The sequence below is a fragment of the Haliotis cracherodii genome, unplaced genomic scaffold (assembly GCF_022045235.1).
Source record: "Haliotis cracherodii isolate W230 unplaced genomic scaffold, xgHalCrac1.p SCAF_1, whole genome shotgun sequence".
Classification (NCBI taxonomy): domain Eukaryota; kingdom Metazoa; phylum Mollusca; class Gastropoda; order Lepetellida; family Haliotidae; genus Haliotis; species Haliotis cracherodii.
The window spans coordinates 13603176-13616212 of record NW_027266264.1 but is presented as its reverse complement, the minus strand read 5'-3'; positions in this window follow the sequence as shown (position 1 = coordinate 13616212).

The window sequence follows — 13037 nt, the reverse complement described above, 5'->3', positions numbered from 1 at the left end:
GATGATGACCCGAGGTTTGGATATCCCTCAACTTCCATCAATGAAGGTTCAACCAAGGAGATAGGACAACTTATACTGTCAGATAGACATATTACCATTGCTGAACTATTGAGGAAGACACAGGTCCAAGCCATGGATTCATTAAAAATATTATTCATGAGCATTTACAGATGAATGAAGCACCTGCTCGTTGGGTGTCAAAAATTCTAAGTTCTGATCCAAAGGAAAAGGGAACTGACATTTCCAAAAACCATTTAGAGCTTATTGCGAGGGATTTCGTCAATTTCAAAAAAAGAGATTAGTAACGGTTGATAAAACATGGGTCCACCACCATGATCCCGAGTCAAAACGTCAAACCATGAAATGGCACCTTTCCACTTCTCCGGCACCAAAGAAATTCAAGATAAGTGAAGAAAGTTATGACCACTGTATCCGGGGGTGGAAAGGCTGTGATACTTGTTGATTACGTTGAAAGTAAGAATCTACATTGAAACGTCGCTAAGTTGTTATCCATAAGTTGTACGTTTTTCTAAATCAGGTGTTAATTGGTCACACTGGACTTAATTGGCTGTCTTTGCATCTCGTCCACGTCTTCATTATTACTTTATTCTTGTTTAATGACACCCCAGATCATTGGAGCACAGCTCCGTGACGATTATAAACTGCTGGATAAAGCTGTTTCATATCCAAACCATTCAAACAATTTTGCCCTGATCACTGTTAGTATTTAGGTCACGATATATTTTCCCCCATCCGAGCAGGTAATATAATGGTAAATGATATAGAATTAGTGTAAAGTTTCATATATTAAGTGATATTGAAAACATTCATCACTTACCAAATGCCCCAGAAAGTGGCGAGAGTGTAAACAGCACAGAGGACAGTAACAACACGTTGACCGCCTCCATGTCGATATTTGTCAAGATGTGGATGCAGTATGCAGCCGTGCTGAAGTTTATCATACGATAGCAGGGTATATGGCTTGAACGCCTCCACTGATACACGATACAGATTGCAACATATCAACCGTTCAAAGGGTAAAGAACACCTACTTTATGCCCTCGTCATATAATATACTAACCTTGGCCAGGAATAGCTTTTCAAGGTGGTTTCCAACACCGGTTATAATCAGCTCACTTGTACTAACAAGATAGAATTGTATCTGGGTCCGCTTGCTCAAAGCGAACATAGCCCTACGGCGGTCGCAACTCCCATACTCTCACATAGACTTACGTTAGTCGTAGTGCTAAAATCCCTTTGTACAAGTTAGCTCTGTACGTGTATGTATGTATGTGCTGGTATAATGCAATACACCTGTTTATACCAATGCTATCTCTTAGTATTCGAAGCCAGTGCTGTAGGTGCACACATGTTACTGTTCTTGTATTCAAATGCGTCGAATCTCCTATCGAGACGATATCTGTAGCAGTAACGTTTAGAGGATAAACAACGGGATTCTGGGAATTACGGATTTTCAAAATATATTTCAAAATCTTCCCCAATACGTATTGGTTTTTATCTGATAAAACATTCGGTTCTAAAATAATTACATGAACGATGTTGTCTAAAGTTTGACCAGATTTAGAATTGATTTATGCCTGCTGACCAAGGGGTTACCACAGTTTCAGTCTGCCATTTTGAAACAAAGCCTCTGATGTGAAAGTCTTTTTCTTGAGGCTAAGTTAATCACTTGTTCGCGATTTCATATCCTTATACTCCTTAAAAACTAGCTGTGCTGTTAATGGATGTAGACTAATTTAGGGTAAGTTACAGGTGAGAAAATGTAGTAAAACTATACATAGGTTACTATACACATGTGAATTAGCGTATGTTGTTTGTACTCCGCAGTCAGCTATATTCCAGCTATTAAACCACAACCTTTTATCGAGTCTGGAGCAGGCACACCAGCCACACCACGCACATCAGTGCCTGGTCTTCGACGTTTACCATTTGGTGAATATCACCTTCACGAGTACGATGCTGGCAAACCAAGAATAACAATGAATTACAATGAACCTTGGACTGTAACCCACGATCATTGGATCTGGCACGCCCATGGGCCGCGACTCTCCACAGCGATGTGCTGCGCCTCAGAAGGGTGGCCACGCGTGTCCCAAATGAAATAACAAGTTATAGATATAGGCGTTACCGAAGTGATGTCAGTAGCAGTCTGGGTACGGTGTTATCAAATACCAGTTTAAATTTCACCGTGTTGTTACTTGTGCTTAATGAACCATTTCTAATATTCGACAAACGGTGAATATGGCTGAAATATTGCCGATGTGACGTAAAATTTTAACTCACTCTCTCACTCACACTGGACAAACGGTGCGTCAAAACGCAGCCATTGTCGATTTGCAATGACTTAAACGGCATTGTTTTCACACTTGTTCAAAAATGTCATGGTGGAAAACAGTAAAGCAAAATGCACGTGCAAGCTATGGTATTCGTAACTCGATGTAGTGGCTATAAAAAGGACAGCATAAGCCAATAATTTGTCATTCAGTTGTCATTATTGTTCAAATTCGAAAATGCCGAGACTCAGCGCTGCCGATCCGAACATCGCCATAGGACATATCCAAAGAGGGGTATCGCAATCTTCTGTTGCACGCCATTTCAACGTCCATCACAGCACCATTTGCCGCCTTTGTGACCGATACACACAGTTCAATTCCAGATCGACCGAGAACCGGCCGACCAAGAGTTACCATCCCAGCACCGGATCGCTACATTCGACTGTTCCATTTACGTTATCGCAATGCCACAGCTACGGAGACTGGTCTGAATAGGATATCGGACCAGACCATCTTCGCGAGGCGGGAGTCCGACCCAGAAGACCAGTTATCGTCCCTGTTTTGCAACAGATCCATCGACAGCGACGCTTGCGTTGGTGCCATACCTTACAGTCATGGAATTTGAGAAACTTGAGACGAGTGTGATTTAGCGATGAATCACGATTTCTTCTTCACCGACGAGATAGAAGGCAACGTGTTATCGTCGTCGAAATTAGTGTTTTGCCCCACATTGTGTACGTAAATTCGACAATTTCGGTGGCGGTAGTGTCATGGTGTAAAGATATATCCTACACCACGAGATATGACTCGATTATGATTCAGGGACAATTGACAGCAAATCGCTACATGAATCAAATTCTTTAACCTCACGTTCTTCCAATCACTGACCGCCAGAGGGACAACGCTCAAACGCACACATATCGTATCAAGATATACTACCTTCATAATGCCAACATCAACGATTTGGCCTGGCCGTCGAGATCTCCAGAACACCTCTGGGATGAACTCCTTCGACGTGTACGTCAACGTTAGAAAACGCCACAGATACTCCCACAACTGGCCAACGCGTTACAAGCAGGATAGGTAGAATTCCGCAGGACAGAATTCGTACACTTATGGAGTCAGTGCCGAGGAGGTGCAGAGCCGTGATTGGTGCCCAGGGCGTTCACACGAGTTCTGCGCAACCTTGCTGCCTTATGTGACATGACACTGCACAGTTTTCAATGCCTTTGTACAACGACAACATGTGACTATCGAGCTCCAAGATTTCATATTTGCATCTATGATATTAAATTAAATATATCGACTCTATTTAATTTGCTAAATATCTACCTGTGCGTTTCCTTGAAGAGTGTATATTAACTGAAATACAAACATTCCTTAACTGTTAATAATTTAAGGAAGAAAATTTATTGATGTCAACGTCTATATTATGAGGAATACAACTTTTCGGAGTATCTGCTTACCCCATTTTGAGGTGAAGGAGTAAGCATATACGCCGAAACGTTGTGTGCCTCATAATAAAGAAGTTGACATCCATAAATTCTCTTGTTTTATGTGTATCACTTCTAAATTCCTTTCGAAGACCTGTTAATAATTTGTTTGTTGGATGTTTGCCTCACTCAGCAACATTCCAGCGATCGGAAGGCGGCCTGTAAATAATAGTCATAGTCAGCCAGGCAAACTGGTGGTTGATATTATGAGCAGCATTCCACTCCGTGTGGGTAACCGCCGCTTACAGCAATCATAGGTCTACCACGATATCACACATCTGCATCCGGACCGGTCGAGATTCGGAATAAAAAAGGTCCTCAGCAATATATGCTTGTCGTAAGAGGCGACTAATTAAACGGTTTTTAGGTTTGGTGACATGGTTGAATGCATGTCATCGTATCCTAAATGCGCGGATAGATCCTAATGATGTGAATCACTGGTGTATCTGGTCCAGACTCGATTATCTACAGACCGGCTTGAAACCAAGAAAATAATAGCTGCATGAGCTGTCATTAGTTTTCAACGTAAATATAAATATCCTACGTAATTTTAACAAACCATATTCCATAGTCTATCAATATTAATAAACGTTTAATAGCAGTTTGTAATAATACCATGATATTTGGTTTGCTAGATGGTGTTCTCCTTTTATACTCCCATTGTCTTAGAGATTACGGATCTCCAATTTAAGAAATATAACACATATAAATCTCTGCTAAAGGTAGGGTTCATTGTACAATTCCGACTGAATCATAAGCAGGTGGTTATGAATCACTGTCAAATAGTGATAATACCATCTACAATTTCTTTCCCATGTGCATGTTATCTGCGCATCGATATGACCCCTTGTGACATGAACCAACGTGAAGAGATTAAGTCAACCACCTGTGGGTGGGTGATGTTTTACGCAATATTCCAGCCATATCACGCCAGCCTGTAAATATTTAAGTCGTTGCCAGACAAATCATTTGCTGATATTACGAACAACGATCTGCACAGTCGGGGTACAATGACATGCAATTAACCAAGTCACTTTTACCACAAGTTTAATAATGTACTCAAATACATGATATGCTGAAATACATCACATGATGTGAGCGAGTGAGTGAGTTTGATTTTACGTCGCTTTTAGCAATATTCCAGCCATATCACGGCGGGGGACACCAGAAATGGGCTTCACTTATTGTACCAATGTCGGGAGTCGAACCCGGGTCCTCGGTGTGACGAGCGAACGCTTTAACCACGAGGCTACCCGACCGCACCTGATGTATAATGACAGGCGACGAAGGTAAGACAACTATATATTTAGTGACTGCTTTGTGAGTAATATAATGGAAAACCAGGCACTGGTGTAATTGTTATTGTCAATAATCACCATAATAACAGGGAACATGGATTGAAGTTTAAATAGAAAAGCAAAATTAAGTAGTCCGTCAAAAACCATTAAGTAAACAGGTACATAGAAAATGTCGGTAGCGAAAATTGGACACAATAATAGACAAGAGATAATTCATAATTCGAAAGTTTTGTGTGCTGTTTCGAAAACTGTGTGGCTATTGTGAAGGAAACCACAACACCTAGAATACATTTCGATGGTGACGGAACGATGGGTAAACATTGGAAACAACAGTACGTCGAGTGTATATTTATTTTGTAAAAATGTATACATAATCTTTATTCGACATGATGGTAGGGTTGGCCCTCTCTTCTAAGAGACGATAGTCGTGGCCATTGGTTCCAATCCCTGATTCGCCCTGATTGTGTTTCTAGGTTTACATTCGTCATCACCATACCCGTGTTCGTTGGTTGCACCACATTGGTTTGTTTGCTTGTTGTTTAACGCCGCACTCAGCAAAATTCCAGCTATATGACGGCGGTCTGTAAATAATCGAGTCTGGACAAGACAATCCAGTGATTGACATCATGAGCATCGATCTACGTATTTAGGATCGATGACATACATCAACCAAGTCATCACCACAATGGTAATATATAAATGTCTGAGACTTGCACGTGTTAGGATTCCCTTCAAAAAGAGGATGACATGACGTCAAAAGCGTCAAAACACACTCGTTCACTGAAACTTATGCCACTAAGACTTATCCCACTCGTTAGCTGCTATATTGATTTCCGATTCATCTCTATACAATAGAATAGAATGTTATCACATAAAATGTACATAGTTGTCAGGAAATAATTGTTGAGTAAAATATGTTGTATATAATTATTATGAGTACATCTGCTCATACACGTGTAATGTCTTTTCCATATGACACATTTCTTATAGTGACATATATAAGATGATTAACAACAATAAGTTATATGTAAGACTGTGTGCACTACTTTTGTCAGCCTCTGTGGTATACTGAATCTTGAAGCCTTTAAATGTTCTTGTCGAATCCGAATGAAATATGTGAACGATGTATTTTTCCATAATCATTTTTCATATAAGAAGTGTCTACTAAAAGTCCATTGTACGATTCTGACTATATCATAAGTATTATTTATGAATGACTATCAAACAGTTGTGATACCAGGTGTTCGTGAAATGTAACTAAAGTAATCCCCTATAAAATGTAAAGTGTACATCCACTCCCTATTATTAGGCAGACATAGGCAAAGGAATGAATGTCGAAGATTCGATTCACCTTTGACTTGCCTCTTTTGAGGAGATCTACATTAATGTTATATGGGGACAATGGTGTCCTGGATGTCTAAGGTGTCGCAAGTCGCTGTGCATAGTTCAGTCATCTTGCCGTACCATGATCAAAAGGTGGTGGATTCGAATCCAAGATCCCAGATCACTCGCTTGTCAGTACCAGTGGTACTCGTGCTCTTGGTTTCCTCCAAAGTGGTAAACATCTACGGTTCACAAGACATGAGACTTTCTCTCTCATTACTCAGTGATATAAATAAAAGCGACAAAACCCTTTCCACATTCATAAGAAATGTCTGCCGAAACAGAGTCGATTGAACGATTCCATCTATATAAGGAGCATGTTTTTATGAATCACTATCAAATAGAGATGATACCGAAAAAGTAAGCTTATCCTGTCCCACTTCCGGCTAGGCAATCGTTCACTTGAAAAAAGCAGGAATATATGGCACAAGTCAAAATAGGGAATTGCATCGGACATAAGTTTTGTCACTGATGAATCAAATTTGGAAATGTCCTCCACATGTCTTCCATAAAACTTTATGAAAGCTTAACTGAGGCCTAAAATGTTATAACCGTGACCAAACAACTGCTGAGCAATAGTTGTATGAAGTTCTTTAAAACCTTGGAAAAAGAGCTTGATCAATTGTACCTCAAAAGTTATGAAATGTAGACACCAAGGGCTGGAGCTGCAGGACTATTGCTCGACATAAAGGAAAAGTTGACTATTGGAGAGCTGAGGTCATCCCTTTTCATACATACAGTCATGTGACGAGTCTGAATCGTTATGCATGGACCAAAAATGAAAACAGAAGAAGCAGTCTCACTGGTCTCCTTTGTGTCAAGTTCAGGTGGAAAAATCTGTAGAAGGGAATTAACCATTTGTCCAACAGCCCAATGGATGAAGGAAAGAAGCTTTTCTTCAAGTTTGTAGTTTGGGATAGTGGTGTACAAAGTTTTAAGTTAATATTTTTAACAGAGTTTAATCTGGTTACTTTCTGAGACTGAAAAGACAAGAAAATCCTATGAGTTTTTGAGAATCCAGATGGTATAAATTCCATTCGTCTCAAATACTTTCTGTGAACATAAAGAAAGACCCTACTTAATTGCATTGCGGATTATGGTGACTTTTTGAGACAGGGTTTTGATTGGCCAAGTAATACATAGCTCTTTGTTCGTATTTTATGGTGCACTGGAATCCAGTACAAAAGAGGAAGTACACTTCAAAACCGCGTTAACTCGAAATCACTATGATTATGTGAGCGAGTAGGTAAGTCATGTCTAGCACCTTACAAGTAATACAATGCTAAAGGGCCTCATTAATGGTCTTATTAACCACGGAAAATATTAATATTGATAACTTAATCAGTAAGCTTAGCCTTCTCCAGCACAAATTGTCAATTACCTATGGACATCATATGTGGTACTGAGAAGTACTGTACTAAGAATAATACTTATTAATAATGTAGGAAATATGGGTCATGTGCCTGTAGGTATCATATGTGGTTCTACTGAGTATTAACTATAATACTTCATAATAATGTTAGAAGTAAGAAAATAGTTCTTGGATAAACCAAACTATTATGTCTACTTTGAGTGTTCTAGCTACCATGCAACTGATATGTATTGAGTGATTGTAAGGATTATACACACATTCAATGAAAGTTATACCTATAAAAGTATTATCTCGTTCGTGTACCTGTCGTTGCGTAATATTGCAGTTTGAATCCTTTATATGTTCTGTGGGGGCACGGGTGGCCCAGTCGTCTAAGGCGCCGCAATTCGCTGTGCAGAGTTGCGTCCCTTGGGGACGCCAGAAACCTATGATTGTGGGTTCGAATCCCGGTTCGCCCCGATTATGTTTCTAGGTTTGTGAGCACCATACCCGTGCTCGTGGGTTTCACCGAAGTGGTAAACGTCTGAGACCTGCATCACTTTGGGCTTTCCTCCCACATTAAGCTGACACGCCGCGATATAACTGGAATACTGTTAAAAGCGGCGTTAAACCCAACTCACTCACAATTATATGTTCTGTTAGCGTTGGTAGTGAAGTGAAGAGTCATCGCACTGAGCCTGCTCTGAATAGTTGGAGTCATCGTCACGCACCACGTGTTCATGTGTCTTGTGCTGGTGTTGAACCCTACAAGAACAAGCCACATATCCCCTATATCTCAAGGCACCAAGTGGTACAATATCAGCTAACAATCAGCTGGGAATCTATGCTGCAGCCTCAAAGCATTTTACTTGTACGCAAAGACAGGTAGTTGCGATGATAACTATGATGATGTGGACTTCTCGTTACATGGTTTTACAGATTAATCAATTACACCATACCAAAAGGAAAGTCACAAATCCTATTCAATTTCCCTTTTCTTTGAAAGTGTATAAAATCGGATTTCAGCATAACTTGTGTAAAAAAGCAATGCTGGACGGAACATAAATTATAAAACTTAAATTTTTCAGACTACTACTACATTAATTATGTACATAAAGGTGCCTTGAGGTGCATGTTAAATATAATAACTCTAACAGCGCTACAGTTAGCTCTCACCGTCATATACCTTGACAGAGTCATATTTGCATTCCATCTCATTCTCAAGTATAGAATCCAGAACCACAATCCGTATCATGTCATTCTGTGCAGGTGCTCTGATGCTCCAGGTACACGTGCAGTCACTGGAACAAAACGGACTGTACCATCACGACCTCGTTAGGTGGTAATCCCCCATCCACACCTGCATATGTATGTGCGTGTTCTTGCATCTTTGTGTTGCATTATTATTTATATATATAAGGAGACAGAGATTCAGTCGCCTTAAAAAAACAATGTCTTAGTCATATCAGTCACAAGGAACACCCCAATCGAAACAACCTGATCACACAATTGATAAAGCCAATCGAATGGTATTGGAATCTATACCGAAATGTCGCCACAATAACACGGTAATAAAGAATGATGCTGATCATCCATACTGACATCACGCTCAATTTAACAGGACTACACTCACTCTACTGCAAGCTGTGTGCCAAGAAAATACGAGGTATTTATGGTTGCGGATTCCGGGCAGATACCCTCAACTGATGTGTAATTAGGTGTGCTGTGATGACAGGCACACCCGTACTGGTGTCTGTCATCTGATGCCTTTCCTTGTTAAAACGTATAAGCCCACATACCTACGATGCTAGCGCTTAAACAGTCACACAGACGCGTGTTGAACATGCTTCACAAATTTTATGACAAAATGAGGAACCTGTTTCCAGCGATTATATTCAAGATTGCTTACTTTGGATAACCGACAGGATATCCGGGCGACATCAAATCCTGGGGCGTGTTTGAAGCATCAAGGATACCCCCGCAGGTATAATTTGAACACGTTTCAGCTGTGAAAATATAAGCATATTTTTTAAACAATGGCAATGACAATGGCAATCAGGATCAACATTTACAGACAGCGAAATCTCGTTAATCCGGAAAGTCCTATTTCCGACAATGACACGTCGACATTACTCCTGAGACATGCATGATTCCTTAGTCCGGAAATTCCTTACCACTGTTGGGATCCGGGATAGAATGTGTCCCAAACACCATTGCTAGGCGTAAGAGGCGACTATATTGGGAACTCATGGGGATCCATGGTTAGAATTGCTCCCTGAAAACGTATGCCGGTTATAAGAGGGTTTAGTTTAAAGAGGGTGGTGAGGTCGGTTGGTTGTTGGGGTGTCAACGTACCCCGACGGCGTAGATCGTTGCTCACAATAAGACACTAGATTGTCTGCTGCACACTCGATTATTTACAGACCGGCGTCATATAGCTGGAGCATTGCAAAGTGCGGCGTTAAACAACAATAACACACACTGATCCGAACGATTGTACTGGGGGCCACAACGTATAGATTAAGAGTAAGTGAGTGAGCTGGTTTGAACGTCGTTTTAACTGTATTAAACTGTGTATTCTCAGACATATATATCACGACGTGTCAGTGTAATCTTGTAGGACTGAATGACAAAGTAAAGCGTAGTAACATAACATCACTATCAAATAGTGATGATACCAGGTGTTAGCGAAAGGCTGATCGTACTCAGCCTCACGGGTAGCATCCGTCACAAACACATGCGAAGGCAAGTCAATTGTTCACCTGAAAACATTCGTGTGCATATGATAGAAATCAAAATAGGGAATTGCATCCGACATCATTTTTGTCACTGATGCGTAAAGGTTTTCAAATTTGCATTTACGTAGAGTGATATTCCAGCAGCTGACTCAAATACTGTTCACAAACAAACACATGCGAAGGCAAGTCAATTGTTCACCTGAACACATTCGTGAGCATATGATAGAAATCAACATAGGGAATTGCATTCGACATCATTTTTGTCACTGTCAATCAAAGATTTTCAAATTTGCGATTATATGTAGAGCGGTATTCCAGCCGCTGACTCAATTACTGTTCAAAGCGGTGTAGAGTAAATCATGCTCACTCACTAGACTTATTGCTGTGTGGTGTATATGATAATCAGATGTGATCTACAATCGCCACATATGTAGAATGGTAAATGTATACGAGGCATCATTAACACGCTCACCGACGTTAGTTCCGCATCTATTCAGTATCAGGAATAGCCAAGAAAGGCAAGCACGGAAATGCATGTACCTCGAGGTCATTCTGTCGGCAATGTTGACTATTTCATAAGGGATATTTCGTCTATAGTGTCAGCACTATCATGCCCACATGACTGAGTGTTGATATCAGCTATAACACAATACGACTTTTGACCTGGATATCAATATCTATGTGTATCAAGTGTTTCTCGAGGCAGGACCTAGGCCTATTTACGTTACAAACATAGGAAGACGCGCACCTGTCATAGTTATTTCAAAGAGAGAGAATGATTAATAGCGTTTGAAAACAAGGAAATCAAGCAGGCTCGGTGAATAAACATTTATTACAAAATTTTTCACTTATTGCTTAAAACGTTTGCCATAACTGGTCGGGTGGAGAAGATCGTCTGGTTGTCTTTGCGAATAATCTGATTCACAGAATCATGGGGCCGCCTCCGTGGTCTAGTGGTAGAGCGTCCGGCCGGAGAGCGGAAGGTCCGGGGCTCGATCCCCGGCCGCGTCATACCAAAAGACGTTAAAAGATGATACTTGTTGTTACCCTGTCTGGAGCTCGGCATTAAGGGGCTAAAACAAGGACTGGTCGGCTCGGAGTCAGTATACTGTGTCTGAGTAGGATATTCATGTTAAACTGCGGCATGGTATCTCATTGAGCTAGCACTATCAATCGGCATCAGTCCGGACTAGTACAAGCAGCCACACAAACACACACACGTACATGCACGTCGCTATATAAGTGCAATAATCTTGGACGCGACGTTAAACCTCATTTCACCTCACCTCACACAATCATGTGATCAGCGGTCAGGGCATAAATCTATAGATAGAAATACAAAGTTAATAACGTCCACGTCAGCATACTGAATTATGCCATGGCTAATATGTACTTAAAAATCTTTATATAAACTCCTAATATATTCAATAAGTTGAAACGTCAGCTTTTTTAAATTTTGCGAATATTATGTGACACAAAATGGAGCAAGAAATATGTTTGAAAAATATGAGAGAAGAATACATTGTGATCACTGAAAAACACTTTCCTGTGTAATACATTCAAATAATTCAAAATGAAATGTTTAGATTTTTGTTGTTTTGGGGTAAAGAATAGATATATCGGCTTGTATTATTTTGTGGAAATGACTAGTTTGGTCTCCCATTGATGACAGTTTTCGTTTCCCGCGAAGAAATGGTTACCTCCCCTTGAAACAAGGTGATCAAAGTCGATGTTTGCCGAGGGAGAATTTTACGGTAATACACGATTTATGTACAATGTATTAATCACGTCACCCTTGAAAAAAAGGTCTTCAGCAACCAACGTTTATTGTAAGAAGCGACTAATTAACATAGGATCGGGTGGTCAGGCTCGCTGACATGGTTGCATGCCATCGTATACAAAATTGTGTAGATCGATGCTCATGATGTCAGTCACTGGAATGTCTGGCCCGGACTCTATTATTTAAAAACCGCCGTCATATAGCTTCAATATTACTGAATGCGGCGTTATACAAGAAATCAAACAAACAAAACGGTAATCACGTTTCCACCTTAAACTACATTGATATTGAAAGGTTTTACATCAGAGGGAGATAAATGATTGGCAAGTAACCGTGGGTCGAAAATCGTGTCTTGATCCATGCAAGGAATTTCCACACCCTCAGGGCCATGTATACATGCACCCCGGCGACAGAACGAATAAATGTGGACGTCAATAGTGTCAAGATTTCAGAACCCTTACGAGAGTCACGACACAGATAAGAAAGATTAAATTGGTTTACTTGTATCGTTTCCTCTAAAGCGTCGTCAGTTCCCAAGACTTCATACCTGTGGTATGAGTCAGTTTAAGGAATTCAACGAGGGTTTAATTTGTTACTCGGTACTCCTTGTCTTCTTCTTGATATAGGGGCGGTCGGGTAGCCTAGTGGTTAAAGCGTTCGCTAGTGTCACGCCGAAGATCCGGGTTCGATTCCCGACATT